The sequence below is a fragment of the Nyctereutes procyonoides genome, unplaced genomic scaffold (assembly GCF_905146905.1).
Source record: "Nyctereutes procyonoides isolate TBG_1078 unplaced genomic scaffold, NYPRO_anot_genome, whole genome shotgun sequence".
Taxonomy (NCBI): domain Eukaryota; kingdom Metazoa; phylum Chordata; class Mammalia; order Carnivora; family Canidae; genus Nyctereutes; species Nyctereutes procyonoides.
The window spans coordinates 41,158,859-41,180,221 of NW_026575146.1; the positions used below are offsets into that span (position 1 = coordinate 41,158,859).

The 21,363-nt window shown below is 41.3% G+C and overlaps 1 pseudogene; it reads right to left on the minus strand.

Moving 5' to 3' along the window:
• Positions 1-6,546: 6,546 nt before the first annotated feature.
• On the minus strand, positions 6,547-7,075 carry LOC129499999 (protein lin-28 homolog A-like; annotated as a pseudogene).
• Positions 7,076-21,363: the final 14,288 nt, after the last annotated feature.

Below are 21,363 nucleotides of genomic sequence, written 5' to 3' on the forward strand. Positions count from 1 at the left end.
ATATATAAGTGCACAAAATCAACACATGTACACCTTAAAGTTATACAATGTTATATATCAGTTATATCTCAAAAAAATTCACATTTTAAAAATAAATAAATTGGGATTTCTGGTGTTCCATACATGCTAGTTATGTATATAGTTATACTAATTATATATGTATACTAGTTCCATACATAGCTGTTATTAATATTGCTTCGGGTGGCAATAGTTTATATTCTATTTCCTTCTCTCAGACGTCAATCACAATAATTAGTTTGGAAATAAAGAATATTTACATAATGAAATAGTACTGATTTTGATCATTGTTAATACTCAGAAGGACATATGGATGATGCATGGAATAATTAATCATATCTATAGAACAGAAAACAAATGTTATTAATACTGATGCTATAAAAGCAACAGTTGTTAAAGTTATAAAAATAACCAAAAGAAGAATGGAAAATAACCAAAAAAAGAATAACTAATTTTAAAAATGCAAAGAGAGGGCTTACACTCGTTAATGTAGGCTGATTTGGCTGAAACATTTCATAGTGGAGAAGACTAGATCCTATTCAAAGTGGGTGAGTCAAGAAATAGAGATACATACATCTTATTTAAAATACAGAACTGGACATCTGAAGCACTAAAAAACAAATAGTTCAAATAATTTTCCTCAAGGAGAACCATTGAGGAGATTTTTCTATTGTAATTGATTTTTATAATATAAGGCATTTTTTTCATGATATTCAAAAACTAAGAAGCTCTTGCCATAGTGGAGGCACGGTAGTGTGTAATGTGTATGTGTTGATTGTGTATACAAATTTAATAGATAATAGAGTTACTCCCCTAAACCTGATAACAGTTGCTGTCACTAGGGAATTCTTCCCTAACACTACCTACCCCTAACGTGGGTAGCTGAGGGGCAGGAGTAAGGTGAGTGACTTTCACTAATTCCATTTTGGATCTTTAAAATTTTATGCCATGTTCATACGTCACCTACTCCCAAAATAATAATTTTGTGAAGCCTCCACCTTTCACAACATGGCCCTGTCCATAAGGCTAGAGCCCCAGACTTCCAAATCAGTGTTACCCAGGCTTGTACCAGTCTCTGGTGTCTGTGTGCACACTCTGTTTCTCCTCCATCAACCCCACCAGAATCCTCACCCATGGTAACCTCCAGAATTCCAGGAAGAACAGGTGCACACCCTTATGGAGGGTTACGAATGTACATTTGAACTGTCTAGTTTTGCAAAATGTTACCCCCTCCCATGTTTTGATTATTTAACAACTGTGGTTAGAGAAGCATGCTAAGCAGTGCATGTGACTGGTCACAGGGTGAAAAGGAAGGATGTCATGGGCTAGTGGCTGACCCACATTGGGGGGCAGAGTTGCCTAGATAACTGTCCAGCTTTTTTGGACGTGTGTCTGTAGATAGGAAGACTGATCATGTACAACCTATTTCTTCTAATAACTCATAATTTCAAAGTAATGAACATAAACAATATTTCAAGATAACTGAAATAACTATAATAATACATGAGAGAATCACTGATTTATTTTGCTGGCAAAGTTCAGAGTCATAGGATATAGCTAATATTAATGGGGTTTGTTGCCTAGATTCATAATTGAGGGAAATGCTGTATTTGGGGTTGACATTAGTGAAAACAAACATTTAATTGTTCCCATTTAAGATCATGAACACCAAAAAAAAAAAAAAAAGATCATGAACATCTTAAATTTTATCTGTGGACCCAGGATGAGGACCCTGTCCTAGATCCAGTATATCCAGAATTATAAATCCTATCTAAGAGGCCTAGTTGATCTGTAGCCAGGCTTGAAGCCTTAGATACATTTTGAGAGCTGTTTCAGACAGAAGCCACATGTCAGGCGAGGGAGGATTCCATACTGACTCAAAGTCAAACACATTAAAATTCAAAGAAAGAAATCTAGACTTTTAAATAGATTACCTGGGATGTGGAGCATATGTCATGGTTTTGAGCAATTAGAATTGTTCTCATTCACTTTATCTCCCCAGGCTAATGACACATGATTACAGAAACCACAAGTTGGAGATATTTTGAACTTTTGACAAAACTTGACTCCTTTAGTTGATTGACCTGTTTTATGCTGCCTGCCTAAGGATATTTATTAATGTGCCATTCTGTCTCAGTTTTAAAACATGGCCTCAAGTTTTTGTTCTTGCTTCTTTTACCTTCTTCCCATCAATCTTGAATTAAGATTGGCTAGTGACCGTTTGGTCAATAGCATACTATAGAAATGATGCTGTGTGATTTCCAAAGTTAAGTTATACAATATTATGGAACTCCTGCCTTGTTTGATAAAAGTACTTGCTCTTGGCATTCTGAGCCACCATGTAAGAATTCTAGCCTGAGGCTGCCATGCTGTGAGGAAGCCCATGCCACATGAGTCAGTCCCTTATTTGAACTGTCAAATAGCATAGCACCCCAATTGACAGTCTCAAATAGCCTGGGCTTCACATATGTAAGTGAAAGAACTTTTAGATGATTCTACCTTCCAGCCATTTAAGGAGACCTCCAGATTTTCAAGCCTTCCCAGTTGAGTCCCCAGTCACTGAGGAGCAAAGTCAAGTCATCTTTGCTTTGCTTTGCTTGCTCAAATTCCTGAACCACAGAATCACTGAGTGTAACAAAATGATCGGGTGTTGTTATGCCATGAAGCTTTGAAGTAGTTTATTACACACCCAAAAATAACAACAACAAAAAATAATAAAATAAAATAAAATCCAGTATCTAACCAAGAAGCAGCAGGTAGAAAAGCTGAAGTGGTCAATATGCAGACATAGTGACGAGGCAACAGTAAAAAATCATCAAAGCAACTCCAACTAAACCCTTTTATATACATGAAATTATTGTTCCAAATCAATGTATTAGCTTTAGACCAGAGGTCAAAAATCCAATTGCCATAAGCACTTATCATATGTTATTTCTGATCATTGTGAAATCTGATCTTTTTCGACGCCCTTTTCCCCATCAACCAGTTGCATGCATAGGACTCCAAGGTTCATATGGCTAAGCAGGGAGATAGAAGCCTGAGTCCCTGAATGATTGACTGTATGAAGGAAGCCCATCCATTCCCAGAGACACCCACATTGGATTGTTACGTGGGTAGCATGATATACTTCTATATGTTATTGAGTCACTGGTATTTCAGAGTTTATTTGCTACAGCATCTAATGTTACCCTAACTGATACAGCAACTCATACTTGACCTCAATGTCAAGGGACTAATAAACATGGATAAAGATCATGGAGAATATAGAAACATCAGTCCCAACTCCACTCTAACCAGTTTATGTCATGTGGAAATGTGGAACCAACAATAAATGTTCCTATTTATTTGAGACATGCCAGTGATCCTTATTTTCACAGGCAGTTTTAAGTTTAATGGTTTACTCGATTAAAAAAAAAATCAGTGAAGCCAAACAAGACTCACCTTCCAGCCCATTTTGCCACATTGCATCTCTCTGGGCTGGCTGGTTGAAGGGATCCCTTTGCAATCATGGTGTTAGACGGAGGGACTAACCACTATTGAATATCCATATTGAATATCCACTCTATTGTACCACATATTTATTCCATCTGTCACATCTTCGTCAGAGCTGTCATCTTGGAAGACTGCTCATCTCCTCAGCAGCCTTCCACTTCAAAAGACTAAAGTTCTTCCTTTTAGCTCATCTCTCAAAGCCCCCCACCCCGCCCCAGTCTGGCCCTCATCTAACCTCCTGCAGTATGTCTTCTTCCAGCTGCATCAGACTCTGCCCTCTCATGTATCTTCTAAACTCTATGCTTTGCTCAGGCTGCCCAACAGAATGCGTTCATCTCATGGTTCAAGATTCAGTTGATGGACAACATAGGCAAAGAAGTGAGAAACCAAACATATCTGTCCTTAGATGCTGTGATACTTGCTTAGTGGCCTTAGTTAAGTCACCTAAACTTCTCCAGGCTGCATATCATAGAGGCTGAAAATGCCAGAAACCGCAGCCATCTATTCAGCTACGTCAGGGGTCAGCAAACACTTTCCATTAAAGACCAGAAAGTATTTTCAGCTTTGCAGAACATTTGGTCTCTGTACAGTGATCTCTGCCACTATAGTGTGAAAGCAGCCCTAGTCAACACATAAACAACTGGATATGGCTATATTCTAATAACATTTTTATTTATGGACACTGAAATTAGAATTACATTTAATTTTCATGTTATAAAATATTATTTTGCTTTTCATTTTTCAACTATTTAAAAATGTAAAAGCCATCTTATCTTGTGGGCTAAACATGATCAGGTGGCTGGCCAGATTTGCCAACACTTGAACTAGTTGACGGCCATGTGACTAATCCTGGCCAATGGGATCTGTGGCAAAGTTTTCTGGAGTGGTTTCCTGGAAAAGTGTCCCCTCCTCATTTGTCCTCCCACATTGGGAGGAAACACTCTTCCTCTGGGGCTGGACATTGTTTTATCTCCAACCAATGCCATCCTGGGCCATTAGAGGCAAGGGTGGTGACTTAGCTTGGATAGAAATAGAAAGACTCTAGATCCTTGTTGATATCATTAAGCTGCCAAAGCAGCCCTGAAACCATCTGACTCCAGACTTTATTTCATAAGAAACAGAATTTTTTCTCATTGTTTAGCTGGGTGTTTTGCAGTGGTATACCAAGTAGGGGGATCAGTCTGCCCTGGGTGTAGGTAGTCAGGGAATGTGTGGTCTGCAGGGAATTTAAAAAAAGTAATAAAAACAACTAAAAGTCCATCTGCTTTTTATTACCACTATGCGCCAACAATTCTAAACCATGCCAGTGATCAAATCCCACCCCTGTTCGGGTCCTCTGCTCCAAACACTACCCAATCTTGTTACCCAAAAATACTTTGTCCTAATACTTTGTACCTTGCAGTCATGAGGTTCCTAACTGATATGTATGCCCCAACACCCAGCATTGTGTCTTGGCTTTATAAATATAAAGTATTGAAGAACCCATGATCCACACACATGCACATGAGGACCTATATGAACCCGTGCAGTTGTCATGTTATAATTGCATTCTACTGGCTTAAGAAAGTGAAGAAAGTGAAGAGTATTCTTAGATTTCTGCTTCACATTCTTAGATTTTGACTTGACATTTCTTAAACCCACAGTGGAATCATGAGGCCTCTACTCTATTGTGACCTCATATAGCTTTACCATGGTTTCTCAAGGCCTGGCTGCCTTTTCCAGGATGGTCCTGGAGAAGGGTGCATTTGTCGAAATTAAAAGAGAGAGAGAGAAATCAAAATAAACTTCAAACGGTGCACTTGAATTAACTCAAGAAATGCATAGTGTCCCAAAATAAGAAAATCAGCCTAACCTAGAAAAATGTAGCCCAAGTACTCAGGATTCAGAACCATATGAAGTGGTGTATGAGTGTCAGAAGTGGGCACAGCTCCTCCACAGCATGCCTCACTGCCCCTGGCTCTGCTCTATGATGCCCAACCATTTAATTGGGACTATAACTTAGCATGTCCTAGAGCTGTTTTCTATTACAAATGTGTACACATGACTTAAACATCAAGCTTTAATTTTTACCAAGATGGTTTCCCAGTTCTATTTTCACTGTGCTATAAAATCACACACACGTGCATTCATGCATACACCGTCATACACAAACATGCATAAACACAAAAAACACATGTTGACAAAACATGTGTGTACCTACATGCAGGCAAGTGCATATGTGTGTGTGAACATGCAGCACACATCAACACACACACATGGGCAAAGACATTTTCATACACAAGCAAAGCACATATACACATACACACATGAACACAAAGATATATACGTGCACTTGTACACACACACAGTAAATACATATCTGTACTCACATCCCTCAGCACTTGGACATGAGAGCACTTTGGTTTAACTTCATATAGCAGAGTTATTAAGAAAGGCTCAAAACTCAGATCAAACTAATTTGAAACCTGGCCCCAACTCTTTCTAGCTGTATAACTTTGGACAAGTTATTTAACTTCTCTGAACCACCCCTAATTCTGTAACACAAAATACACAAACATACAAAACCAGAATATTTATTTTACAAAAACAAAGTTAAAATATATAAGATGCATCATTTGCACACAGCTAGAACAGTTGGCATCCTGGAGAAAATGGGGCCCATGGTGCAGTTGTCCAAGGGAGCAAATACAGAAAATGCTATTAGCCCAGAGTGGGGTGGGAGTAAGCTTAGGGGCAGCAGGTCTGCAGCTGTTCCCCCAACAACCTCTGTGCCTACAGTCACAACCCACTTCTTGGGATGGTCCTCAGCACCCTATCCCAAGAGCAGATTATGAGACAAGATGTGGAAAAACCTTGCCTTACCCCCTGAGAGAGTCCCTCCCCATAGAGTGCAGTGGTTCATGCTATCTGGCCCAGTAACCTGGATAGAGCATGGCCAGAGTTCACTTGCATCACCTCTCCCCTTTCCCCTGCCAAGAGGGAAGATGGGGTCATGCGGGGGGCCACTGCCTGAGATGCGGCAGAGCCAGTTGCCCCCTACCCATCCTGTCCCCACTGCCTCCACTCTGTCCACTGATACCTGCTGTTCAAAACTTCCTGATCACAAAAGGATAGCCCCCTCCCACTATAGGTCAATTCTGGGCCCGCAAGAGCAGGACTATGGACCTCCTCTTCTTCCTCCTTTTAGAAGCAGGCTGGCTTTCCCTGTGAGCCGGTCCCCCACTGGGTCTTCAGTGGACATGAGGTCACCATAGGGCTGCTACTCTGGCATAAGTGGCCCTTCTTGGGCTGGGGTGGCAGCTGGCACTCCTTGACACGGTAGTTTAGGCCTCCACGGTTGCAGCACCTGTCACCCTCTGCTCGGTGCTTCTGCCTGTTGTTCCCTTTGGGCGCCTCTGGAGCCTGGCACAGAGCACCCCTCCACAGCCGGCTACTCGGAAGGTTCCATGTCCTCAACCAACTTCTTAAAGGTGGACTCCACCGCCTCATCCTCCTTGAGGCTCTGGAAGCCCACCATGTGCCACCTGCTCTGATGCACACAGACATCCACGGGTGGGGGTGGGGGTGGGCCCCCCGGTGGGCCCCCCCCCCCCGGCATGGGCGCTCATGGACATGCACACGTGAAACCCCTTCCAGATGCGAACGCCAGGCCGCTGCAGCTCCTCTATCCTCTGCTGCCAGAACTGCCTCTTTCCGCGCCTTGGCACTACCACCTGCACGTGCAAACTGCTAGTTTGACACAGAGACTTGAAACAGTGCCTGTCGTTACCTGGTTCATAAGATTTAAAGAACCCAAGGGTTTTGTGTGGCCCCATCCTTCAGAAGTAGATGAGCCCATTGGCAGAAACCTGCCACTACCCCTAAACCTCCGGCTGCTCCAGGCACAGGCAGCCACAGAGGCCCTGCTTGGCTGGGGTCAGGTGTCTGGAGGGATTGGCTTCCTTCCACAGGCCCATCTCCCTGCACGCAGTCTGTTCACCAGCATTTCCAGGAATCAGAGCAAACAGTTCTTACTTTGGAAGGAGGTTGGGTTAAAGCTAAAGCTCGAAATCTCTGAAGCTCCATCAGGGATAGCCAGGCAGGAGGAGATGGGGGATCCGTCACCCTAAGGCCTGACATTCAAGAGGAAGACGTAGATGTCAGCCAAAAAAGCATGTCCCTGAATCAAGCGGGATCTACACCAAGGAAAGGGATCGAGAAGACGAGGGAGTAAATGGTGAAAGTCAAGGCAGGGGTTATGAGGGGAAAGGGGAACAGGACATTTTCATGGCAGTATCTTAAACCTGGCCTAGGACTTACCTAGAAACATCTACCTCATATTAGCTCTCTCTCTAAAAGCATATTTAAAAAGTTGTTATATTTTCCTATTACTTCTGGACTAAAATTAAAAATAGGTTAAAGAATGGTTTATTATTAACTGAGCCAAACATCTCCACCTTCAGCCAAGATTGACAATAAACAGTCTGATGCTATCTTGCCCTGCAGGAGTGCTGTTCTGCCTAAGAGTGCAGAGAGACGTACACCAAAAATAATAAATAAAATAGACAAAATAAAATGCAGCAAGACAAACTCCAGGACAAATCTGTTCCCTTTGGCTTCCTGAAGGGCAATGAGGATTGTTGCCATTCTGAAATTGCTTTCATGTTTTCTCTGTGTCCAAGCCTTGCTGGCTTTCCTGAAATGTATAATCCTTTTATGTTTAACAAGTATGGATAAAACATAGTAGAAACCCAACAGAAAAGTAGTTTTCAATGGAGATAATGGATGTAGGTTCCTCATAAATGGCTGTAGCTTTGCTGGATGCTCCCAGGAAAAGAGATGGAGAAGCTTGAGTGAGGATAAGCCAGTGAGAGAGGCTGATTTTTGCACTCAGCGGACAGTGGATGCCTCCAAACAAAGACAATTTGGAGATCATCTTCATCAATAGTTTTATATTCTAAAAAACAACAACAACAAAACAAACAAAAAACAAGCAAACATGGAATTGGTCATCCACCTATGAAAAACATGGTTGTAGACACACATTTATATTTCTTCCTATGGCTTTCCTTTGTAAGCTCAGTTTCATCTACCCATCAAGATGCTTAGTGTTTTTTGTGGGTGACAGCTACATCATTAAGAACTAAAAATGCCTCCATTTTTCCAACGCAGTCTTGAAAAAAGTGCTCTACATCCCAACCAGGAGAAACTTACCTGACTAGTAAGCTGAGATTATCTTATCCAAACTAGGCAAAACGGGACCAGCAGAACCCCTTGCAAAATGCTTTGCTATTAAGACGTAGCTAGGACCCAGTGAGCCAGGAGGAAAGCTTGTTCTCTGCAAGGGAATCAGCAAGGCTGTCAGGAAAACCATAAAGGAAAGAATGTGGAACTACAGACATCTTTTTAAATTTTAAAATTTAGCTTTAAAATATTTAGTGGTAGTCTTGGGGCATCTGAGTGGCTCAGTCCGTTAAGCTTCCAATTCTTTGTTTTGGCTCAGGACACTTGTCAGTCTCCACACTCAGCTTAGATCCTCTCTCTCTCCCTCTCCTTCCCACCACCTGCCTCCTTGCTCCCTCTCAAATAAATAAATAAATAAATAAATAAATAAAATCTTTTAAAAATTTAGTGATAGTCTTCATATGATGTAACAAGAATGGTACTTCATCTCTGTTGTATTCCTCCCAAAACTTGTAACCCCAGGCTGACTATAAGAACATCAGACGAATCCAAATTCAGGAGCATTCTAGGAGACACTTGACCAGTAGTCCTCAATGTTGTCAAGGTCATGAATAACTGAGAAAGTCCAAGAAACCAACACAGGCCAGAGGAGCCTAAGGAGACATGACAGCTAAATATAGTATGGTATCCTGAATGGGATCTTGGATTTGAAAAAAGACATTGGGGGAAAACTAGTGAAATCTGAGTAAAGTGTGGAGTCTAGTTATCAAAGTCTTGACCCACGTTGTTTCCTTAGTTATGCTGATGTACTACAGAGATGTAAGCTGTTGACAGTAGGGGGATCTGGCCGAGGGCTATGTAGAAAGTCTCTGCATTGTCTTTGCAGATTTTCTATAAATTGAAAACTTTTCTAAAAAATAAGACATTTTTTACAAATTTCCATGATCATAACAAAGAAGTAAGTTTAGTTAAAAATGAAACCACCAAAATGTTCCAACAGATTCATGATTTTTACATATTAATCTTAACTGAATTATTACTATTAGACAACATACCTAGTTCAGCACTAGGACGTGGTAAAGAATGTTCAATTCTTCAGACAAAGCCCAGTTGACTGAGAAGTATGGTGTTCAGCAATTGACCCCAATTCCACATCTGTGGGGTGCCCGCCTGTCTGGACCACACAGTCATGGCCAGGTCATACCATCCATTCTCTTGGGAGAGGCACACCAAAGTTCTAGCATGATGTACATGAGAAAATCGAGAACTAAAGGCTTGGTGTCATACACATGATTCATTCATTCTTTATACCATCCATTCATTTGTTTGCTTAATTTCATTAAAACATTCAAAAGTATATTCAAAAACATTTACATAAGGGGCTCCTATCTACCTGGCACCGATCTAGCACAGAGTAGTTAAAACCACATGCTGGGATCCTGAGTTTGTGACTGTGGGCAAATTGAATGGATCTTAAAGACGGTCTCTTCCCTTATGTCATTTCTATGGTGTGGGGGGGCGGGTTCGTGGGTGTGATGTGTTGAGCACACCCATTGTCAGCTGGCATTGTTTGTCAACACTACAGACACCAGGCACTTGGGTAGGAAAATGAATAAAGAGGAGGAAGAAGCAGATCATTCTTCTGCTGCTTCAAAGCTAGGTGGTCTTAGTACTTATGGAACCACACTGGGACTCAGTTTCTTTGTCTGAAAAGTAGGGGAGATATTTCCCATCTTAGGTTTTCAAGAGAATTAAAAGAAACAAGACATGCAACAGACTCACCAAGGTACCTGGCAGGTGACAGACTCTCAGCCACTGAGAGCTGTGATTCCTTAAATACGATGGCAAACATGACAGTCACAGAACTAGAGAGGAAGGGTTTGTCTGCGCCCAGAGAGGAGTTTGGCCCAATATAATAAGAAGACAGTCACAACAAAACAGTACCTAAGGGGGCATCTTTGGATGCTCACAAGATGAAGATAACAGATTTTGCTGAGGAACACAAACCCACACAACTCAGCGTGAATCCCCTTTCCCAGGCTGCCTGAAGTTACCCAAATTATTTTCCTGGTGTTCACTTGGTTGCAATTCCTTCACCTGACAGCTGGGGCCCAGCCCCATCTGCCCCCAAATCCCTCCCCAACCCATTGTTTCTCTCTGCACCAGTCCAACCAGATAGTCCGCTCTCATTTCTCTGACTCTCCTGTGTCTCCAAGCCTGGCACTTCCGGCCTGACTCATCGTCCCACGTCCAGCCCACATCCTACCTGGTGCACGAGGCTGGCTTTAACTACCACCTTTTAATTTTAAAGGACTTTTTTCCTGACCCTTCCAACTAAAATCAATTTTTCCTTGCTCTCCATTCACATGCTGCAATCTTTTCTCCGTTCTTCTCTTACAGCACCTGCCACTCACCCCTCACCTTGGAGCAATGGTTCACCCTATACAAGCTTAGAAGCTGTTTTTGGGCATGCTTCATTTCCTACCTCATCTCTTTGCCATCCAAAGCTCCAGGGAAGCCTTCCCACACATGCAGTCTGTAAGGATTTGTTGAATATTCCGGACTAAAAGATCACCCAGGACAGCTGGCACACAGGCAAACTGTAAAATCTGATGTGATCACTCAGTAAATTCTAAATAGTTATCCTATAAGGAAAGCAGTAAGAAAGATGAATTAAAAAAAAAAGAAAGAAAGAAAGATGAATTTTGTGGCAATTGTTTGGTTCAGCTGCCCAGCCTGCCCGGCCTTCCTAAATGAAGCAAGGCTGAGCCATGAAAAGCAGGGGGGCTTTACCCAGTTCTGAACCTAGAACTCATGGGCCTGGCTTAAGCCACCTGCTCAGGTAGCTACTGCAGGATCTTAATAAATCAAGCCTCGGTTTGACCCAAACTTTGAGGACAACTGTCACACATTTCTATTGACCTGCTTGGGACAAAGAGAATTGAGGGCGGTTTGCCTTATTTTTAATATTTTTTAATCTATCTATCATCTATCTATCTATCGATCTATCTATCTATCTAAGAATGAGAGTGTGAAAGGGAGTATACATACAAGCAGGCGAAGGAGCAGAGAAGGAGGGAGAAGCAGACTCCTCACTGATCAGGGAACCTGACTTGGGCCTCGATCTCAAGACCTTGGGATCATGACCTGAACCAAAGGCAGACACTTAACTGACTGAGCCATCCAGGTGCCCTGGGACAAAGAGAATTGTAAGATACAGTTTAGCTCTTTGGTGTTACTGTGACACCTTTGTAATTTCCTGAGAGAGGGGAGTATCTCTTTTTCTAATGAGGTGACTCTGGGGGTGCTCCTGGATGGGGGCTGGAGGAGGACTGGTCACCAGAAACACCAAACATGATTAGAAGCTTGGAACTTCCAGCTCTACCCCATCCTCCTGGGAGCAGAATGGAGCTGGAGATTGAGTTAATAATCAATCATGCCGACACCACAAAACCTCCATTAGAAAATCCCCAAACTCTGGATTTCAGAGAGCTTAGGTTGGTGACCACATGGAATCACTGGGAGGGTGACATCTGGAGAGAGCATGAAAGCTCCTCACCCCCGCCCCATACCATGCTCCATAAACTTCTTCATCCAGCTGTTCACCTGTATCCTTTGTCACATACTTTCAGATAAACATAAATAAGTGTTCCTCTGAGTCTTGTGAGAAGTCCTAACAAATCAGCAAATTGAAAGAGGGGACCCCTGATTTAGAACCAGTTGGTCAGAAGTACATGTGACAATCTAAGATTGACAGTTGACATCTGGAGTCTGGGCAGTCATGTGGAACTAAGCTTTAGCCCCTGTGGCCTGTGCTCACCCCAGGCAGTTAATGACAGCACTGAGCTAAATTACAAGACTCCCCACTGGTGTCTACCAAGAATTGGAAAATTGCTTGGTGTGACAAAACCCACACATTTGGTGTCAGAAGTATTCTGAGAGTAAAAGAAAGTGTTTCTTCTTTGCTTTTTGTTTTATTGAGGTAGAACTGACATGTAAGTTGCTTTTTCTTCTACTTCCCAGATCTACTAGCCAGTCTGCCAACCCCTCCCATTCTGAGAAAGACTTCTAACTTGCCAAGGAAGGAAGGAGAGAAGGAGGGGAAGGGGGGCGAAAAGGAAGGGTAGAGGGAGGGAAGGAGAAAGGACAGAAACTAGCTAGCCACATGTACTTAAAACCACCACTTCCTGAATTCTGGTCAGTTTTGTCCATCATTTGATGGTCTACAGCTAACTACTACACATCTTCCAGACTGTGAAAATATGCTTAATACATCCATCTGAAACTGGCATCTTTAAAGAAGGAAACTGACACTGTCTGATTTTAAAGTTAAACACTCAACTCTCAAGCACCTAGAAGGCCTGCCAGAGCCCTGATTGGAGGCCCGGCTTGCCTTTACGAAAATACTTCTCTCTTAGACTTAACTCAGGTGAGGGGGCAGAGAACCAGTTTTAGTTGAAGGTTTCAGTGTGGGCAAATCGACCATGGGCAAGAGAATTCCACAAAAACTTCAGAATGTTTCTTTTTTGGAAAAACAGAGTTTCCAGTCTCTCAAAACTTAGTCTACTTTGACATAATGTTTTCCTCTTCACTTAAACCCTTACTTTTTCCAAAGGAAACTTAATTTAAACAATGTGTTATTGTAATTAAATAAAGAACTTAGTGATACAAACACCAACATTCTTGTTTGAAAGTAAAACTTTCCTAGCTTCTAGGACTGCCAGAGAATTTTTAAAAGGATAGTGGCAGCTTTTGAGCTAAGAGTTTTTGCAGAGCCAGAATGAGAAAATGAGTCAGGAATTTATTATCTGAACATGCTGTGTGGAGACTGAAGTAGATGAAACTCACCCTCCCTGTCCTCATAATTCTAACTACACATGTGGATTAAGCAGCAACATTTCCGAGGAAACTCAGATCTCTCAGCAATCCTTCATTCACGGTGCAACCACCACACAGGGTGTCACGTTGGTAGAAGAAGAGCAGCCTGCTGTTAGATGCAGTAGATGCCATGTGAAAAATTTCCTGGGACCTTCAGCTGTGTTAGTTTATCACCAGAGATGCTTCATCCCAGCTACTGACAACCAAAATGATCAATGGAGGGTTAGTCTCCTGGGAAAATGTGAAGTTTTAAATGGAACCACAAGACAGAATGAAGATGCTTGGAAATAACTGAAAGCAATGAAGACCATCCCAACAGCAAAGGACTGAATAACTGCGAAGGCCAGATAAATTATCCTCTGGTGCATCAGGAAATGCCTGCTTATTTTCTAGATTCATGTAGCACTGAATGATCATGGGGTCATTTGCTATATGTTTGACCAAAAGAAAAAAGTCTATATTCACATCTGATTCTGATTATGTAAAAGAATCCAATGGGTCTGCCCCAGACAAGGCCATTCCCCAGACACCTTGAATGGTGAGGCAGGAAGAGAGAGAAGCGTGCTAAGACCATAAGGGGCTATGTTGAAAAACAAACCTAGTCCCCTTCATTCCTCTTGATAATCACCTGGATGGCTGGGGGTCCTCTTCTAGATAAGTCCATGTCATGGCCCACCCTAACATATGGTGCTACCATCATTTTATTTATGCTCAATACTAAAGATCTAGGAATTGATGAAAGCTCATTATAGGCAGAGGACAAGGGTCCTCCATCATCACTCCTCACTAATCAGGGCCAAGGAAGATATAGAAGTACAGTGCCTCTTACCTGTGATATAAAAAGTAAAAGACCATTCAAGGTCATGGGCAAGAAAGTCAGTCAAGAAAAATTAGCAGTTAAGAGCAGGCCATGGAAGCCCATTGAGGGGAGGTCAAACAACCAGTTCAGCGGAGACAAAAAAGAAGTGGGCAGGCCAACGGGAACTGGGTAAAATCTGAATGCTGCTTGTCAAAACATGAGTTTTAATGGTTGAAAGGCTCAGTTAAAAGGTTTGTGTAGGGACAAAGATCCCCATATACTCAGTGTACAAAATAATTGATAACATTTATTAAGCATTTATTATGTGCCAGACCCTTTAAGAAATTTTAATTACAGTATAGTTAACATACAGTGTTAAATTAGCTTCAAGCGTACAATATAGTGATCTAAAGAGTATAATGCTAAAAAAAGTCAGTCAGAGAAAGACAAATATCATATGATTTCACTCATGTGGAATTTAAGAAACAAAACAAATGAATAAAGGAAAAGAAAACAGACACTTTTTAAGGCTTTATGCATATTATTTCATTTATTTCTCACAACACAGTATACTGAAATAGGTACAATAATCAGCATCCCCCTTTCTCAGTTGAAGAAATCAAGGCACAGAGAGGTTGAGTAATTTGCTGTCACCATGCTAGCAAACAGAAGAGATAAGATTGAAATCCAGGAAGTCTGACTCTATAGTCCATAGGCTTTATCAATAAGCTGGTGGGCTCTGTAGTATCTACTGCTCAACAAGAATTTTTCTCTGCAGCACTCACAAGATATGTGGAGGCTCCAACTGGGGGCACCTGGGTGGCTCAGTTGGTTGGGCATCTGATTCTTGATCTTGGCTCAGGTCTTGATCTCAGGGATCCTGAGTTCAGGTCTCAAAAGATATTTGGACGTTCAAACAACCCTCAGTCATGTGGCAGGATTACTTTCATCCAGTCTTGAAAGTAGAACTCACCCTTTCTCTTCAGAGGACCCCAGAGATGATCCATGCCCAAGAGTGGAGTAACCAGGAACCTTCCATCCTAAAACAATGGAAAGCTGCAACTATAGGTGAAAGCAGCCTCATGTTTCCTCCTGATCTTGCAGACCAGGATGTAATTTCCTCCTATTTACAGTGTTCAGTAAAATCCAATTTTAGAGTCAACTAGCAATACTTTCATTAGAAAGTCAAATGGAAGAGTTATTTAAGATATTAACTAAAAGATAAGTGGAAAAGTTGACCATGAAAATAAAGACATCTCACAAAATGCTTAATTAGAAAAGTATTTTAAACATTTTAAGCGTTCACACTTTGAACATCCCGAATATTTGCATAACTTGATTCCAAAAGGAGTCTCAATAAGGGGGTTTCAAACTTTCAAAGGCTATAAAAAGACTAGTGTGTTGTTTTCCATGTGTTTGTTTTTGAACAGAGCTCTGAAATTGTCTGGCAAACCCAAAGGGAGTCCTATTTTCCTTGAATGAATATACCAGGATCTGCCTTCATTTTGAATCTAAACTCTGTACTCCTGCCCACACAATACCCGCTTTGCAACCAAGTCTGTACTGTGCCTCAACTGGACACCACTCTAAGGGTCAAGGATACAAAGAGGGGCAACACACAAAATCCCCACACGTGGAGCTTGCATCGTAGTAGACAAGGCAGATGGTAAACAAGTGGATATTGGCACATTGTGGTTAACAATGGGAGGGAAATACACAGGAGCATCTGATATATAAGAATAAAATAATAGAAGGAAAGGCTGTTTGGGGACTGATGGCCAAGGACGACTTCTCTGAGGGTGTGGCATTTCAAATAAAATTAAAAACTGTTTTTTTTTAAATGATAACATCAGAATGTAATGATGTACTGTATGTTGGCAAATTGAATTTAAATTAAAAAATAAAGATTTTTAAAAAGATAAACAAAATTGACAAAACTTTAGCTAGATTAAGAAAAAAAAAGAAAGATCTAAATAAAATAAAACCAGAAATGAAAAGTAGACACTACAACTGATCCGATAGAAATACAAGGGATCATGAGACTACTATGAACAATTATCCACCACCATCTTGGATATCCTAGAAGAAATGGATAAATTCCTAAAAAATATACAACCTAGCAAAACTGAATCAGAAATAATTTAAAAAAAATCTGAATGAACCAATAGTGAGTAAAGAGATTGAATTGATAATCGAAAACTTCCCAGCAAAGAAAAGCCCAAGGCCAGATGGTTTCACTGGTGAATTCTATCAAACATTAAAGGAAGAATTTAAATGAATCTGTCTCAAAATCTTCCAAAAAAATCAAAGAGGAGGGAACACTCCTAAACACATTCTGCAGGACTAGTATTACTCTAATATCAAAGCCAATTAAGAACACGACAAGGAAAAAGGAACTTAAGGCCAATATCCTTGATGGATATAGACACAAAAATTCTCAACAAAATATAAGCAAACTGAATTCAAAAGCACAGCTACAGTAATCAAAGCAGTATAATAGTGGCATAAAAATAAACAAATAGATATATGGAACAGAATCAGGATCCCAGAAATAAGATGTTGCATATATAGTCAACTAATATTTGACAAGGCAGCCAAGAATACTCAATGAGTACCATTTATTTGAAAGTTGCTAAGAGTGAATTTTTAATGTTCTCACTACAAAAAAGAAATGGTAATTCTGTGACTTGATGAGTGTGTTAGCTGATAATTTCCTGATATATAATTTCCAGACCAACATGTTGTGCCCAGTAAACTTACTCCTGATGCTGTATGTCAATTACATCTCAATAAAGCCAGGGATGGGAGGAGGAGATTTCACTGTAGCAAAGGCCCGAGGAGACCTGGAACTTGAGTTTTTCCTAGTACGTGAAATTTTCAGCTTATTCATAATAATCCAGGTGTAAATTAACACTTAATTTTTTTTTAACACTTAATTTTTTATAGAATTCTGCAACAACACTGCTGCTCCCAACTTAACTTCCAATCATATTTTCCAAACCTTTCCCTTCTGAGTCCCCATTTTAATACAACCGGTCTGCTTGGTACTCCCTAAATGTGTTATGTCTATTTTTTCTTCCTCCTCACCCTCCTCCATGTGTTCTCTCTACAGGATTGCCCTTCTTCCTTCCTTTGCCCAAGGCTCTAGCTGGTGCCATCGATTGCATGAAGCCTTCCCTGGCTAGCTTTATCCACAACTGACTGAGAATACCTACAAACCATAGTGCCTCTATCACTCACGTGATGACTGGCAGTTAGTGCCCTGACTCTGAGCTAACTTTTCAGTATTTATATCCAGTGTTTTCAAGTAAACTATATATGACTTGAGTTCCTTTGTGGTTTTCTTTGCATGTACCTTTGCTGGCCAGATGCCCCTAAAATCTCTTAGAGCATTTAGCACAGCATATTATAATTGCCAATTTACTTGACTTTCTCCTAAATAACTCCCACATCCAATTAAGTATCCAGTTCTCGTGCCTTGGACTCTTTTATGTCTCTTGTAGCTATATACCTCTTACCATCATCCTTCCATACCTATTCTAATTCAACCTCCCAACACTTCCCACTGGAATTAGTGGACTAACCTCCCAACTGGTGTTTCTGCTTCCTTTACTGCCCTTGCAAGCCATCCAACATTCAAGGCCAGTATGACCTTTCTAAAGGTCATATCTGATTACATCTCTCCCCTGAGGAAACCTGCTCTGTGCCTTCCCATTGCACTTAGTATGAAGACCAAAATTCTCCCATGGTTTCCAAGGCCCTGCCTGGTCAGGACACCCTTCCTCTGCGACCAGCAAAAGGATCTTCTGCTCCAAAACTCTTATTTCTTCTCTCATCCCCTTTCCATGTCTCCATCACATTTATTCCTCTACATCCTCTAGAGCACAGCTCACAGGCCACTTCCTGACAGGACATGCTCTACCACATCCTCACAGCATTCTGGTCTAATCCCTTGTGGCTGCAATCGCAAGCATGATTCAATAAATAATTATGTGCTATGTGATTTAATGTCAGTGTCCCCCACTACATCTACGTTCCAAAGAATAGAAACCTTTATTTTCTTGTTCACTGCTTTACCTGAGCTGTCACCACAATGCCTGGATTATAGCTGGCCTGAAAAGTCTCTTAAATAAGCAAATTCACAATTTAAGCATAAGCTATTAAAGGCATGAAAAAGGTCTTATTCACAAGTTTACCCCCTCCATCTAGCACAGGCCTTCCACATAATAGGACCAAAAAGATATTTTTATTTTGATTTGTTTTGAAGATTTTATTTATTTATTAGAAGGAGAGAGAGAGAAAGAGAGAGAGAGAGAGAATGAACAGGCAGAGGGGAGAAGGAGAGGGATAGGAAGAGGTACAAGCAGATTCTCACTAAGCATGGAACCAGTGTGGGCTCGATCCTAGGATCCTGAGATCATGACCTGAGCTGAAACCCAGAGTCCAAAGCTTAATAGACTGAGCCACACTTGGGCCCTCAAAAAGATATTTTTTAAATGAGTGGCTCTACCTCATAATGCTAGCTTTTTATTTTGTAAAAGTTGAAGGATAATAAGAAAGTAAGTGTGAAAGTTTGAAAAAAGAAATATTAAATAATCCCATTTTTAAAAAGCCCAACTTCAGGACTGATTTAGGTCAATCATATTATTTATATTTACCTTCACTGCCTAGAGAGCTAAGGCTGAGATTTGCATGGGAAGATAGGGTCTTCAGCTTACCAATCTTCAAATAAAATACGACTCTGATCTAAAGTTTAGACATCATCGGTGAATACAGATAGGAGCAATTTCCTATGCTGACTATGGATGAAAGGTCATTCCTTGTTTGGTTGTTGCATTACGTGCTCTTACATTGTTGCACCATAAAAATAAGCAGGAGATTTGTTTTGAGTTATCAGAGAATTTTAATCTTGGCAGCTTCTCCGTCTGCTATATGTAGAGCCAGGGTCTCTCAGACATAAGCTACTCTCTTAGACTGTTTCTAAAGCTACATTAACTGCTTCGAGCAAGTTGGACAATGTGCCAAGAACAAATGGAGATGCTGCAGTAAGGAAAAGTGCACAGCCGTAATACGGCTAGAGGATCAAACCAAGCATGCATACCCGAGAAGGGAAGGCCCTGGTGGGTGCTGCTAACATAGAATAGTAATCTTACCTACATCACGAAAACTAACCCAACCGTGAGGTAGCAGTACAGCCTGAAAATTTTCAGAACTGCAGCTCGAATTTGCATGCTTAGGAACATAGGCATGTGTCAGTGAAGAGACTGGTTTGCTGAGGTTAAGTGTGAGAAAAAATAGTGTTGCTAGTTGCTTTAAAGTAGTGCTTCATGCAATGTTTTCTGTGGAGCACTCAAATAGGATGATAAAGAGGGAGGGGGTCCTGTAATCCCTCCTGGAGATTCACCATGCATGCAATCATATGAAAACCCCTGTAGTAAAGAAATCTGTTAAACCTGGCATTTTCCAAAATTAATTGACTGTGGAACCTTTTCCTATGTAGCATCCTGTTGTCATTTATCATTTTTTGGCTGGCAGATATCTCAAGTAGCTTCTTCTGTTTAGGGAATCCCCAACTGTGTGAGAATCTTGCAGAGAGGCAAAGCCTACCTCTTTCCACAGGAGGTAAAAGGCAAAGAATCCCCCTGCCTCACTTTGTGGGAACCAGGGCATCACATGCCCTTAGGGCCAATGGGCTGCTGCCTCCTGGGACTTGGACTCTGTAGTAAATGGAGGAAAAGCAGAAGCAGTGCAAACTCCTGGGAGCTATGATGGGCACAAGGTTCAGAGCTCAGAGCCATTGGGGGTGCAAGGAAAGTGTTAAGTATCTATAGGTGGTGGCAGTGGTGTCCTACCAGGCGGTCCCCAGGGCATGGTTTTAGCTGTGATTCTAGTCACCAACCTCACCCTGGGCTCCTGACCATTGTCTCGAGGTGTTCACCAGTCTTCCATCAGGAAACATGAATTCAAGTACCTTTCTCTTCCTATTTAAGTCGTCCAGAGGCAGCCTCTGTTGCCTGCAGATGAGAATTTCACTCTGACTTGTCCTTTAACATCTGGCAGAATGGAGGCTTCAGTGGAATGACCCTGGAACATGCTACCTTCTCATACAACATGACCAACCTAGTAAGTTGGATTCTAAGATGACAGTATAGTAAATTGGTGTGCTTTTATGTCCTTGACCGGACATATTAATGCAGCTTCCAACAAGCAATTTACTATTTCGTATGAAGTTTATGGAAAAAAAAAGTCTCAGAAAAAAAAAAATCATCTCTGATTTCACCTCCAGATCATGTAATAGGTCTCTTGTAGGCACCACCTCACCTCCTCTGACTTGGCCATGACTTTTCCTCCCTGACCCTCCCCATACCACAGTCACATAGTATCGACTATTTCTTTTATCCTTAAACAGGATCCAGGGATCCCTGGGTGGCGCAGCGGTTTGGCGCCTGCCTTTGGCCCAGGGCGCGATCCTGGAGACCCGGGATCGAATCCCACGTCGGGCTCCCGGTGCATGGAGCCTGCTTCTCCCTCTGCCTGTGTTTCTGCCTCTCTCTCTCTCTCTATCTGTGTGTGACTATCATAAATAAAAAACAAAAATTAAAAAAAAAAAAACAGGATCCACTCCATCTTAGTGCTAAGCAGTGTGAGTTTTGTGCAAATTATGGAGGCTGCAAATCTAAAAAGAAATAATAACTGCGCAACACAAATATGTTTCCCCCGACAGGAGACTTTACCTGCTAATTTTTTAAAAATACTGTAGTTCAAAATAAAATATGTCACATAAAGTTTTCTAGGAGGAAGAACCAAGTTGAAATGGACCACCTGAGCAGCAACTGGAGTCAGAATCCTCTAGTGTCACTGACGAGGAAACAAGAGGTGAAAGCACACAGGCAAATATAAATGTTAGAACTACTACACATGTATTTTTTTTTCTCCTTTCCTAGGTGGTAAAAACAATCTCATATATTTCCATCTAAAAATGTCATATGTTGAGAGTAAATTTGACATATTTC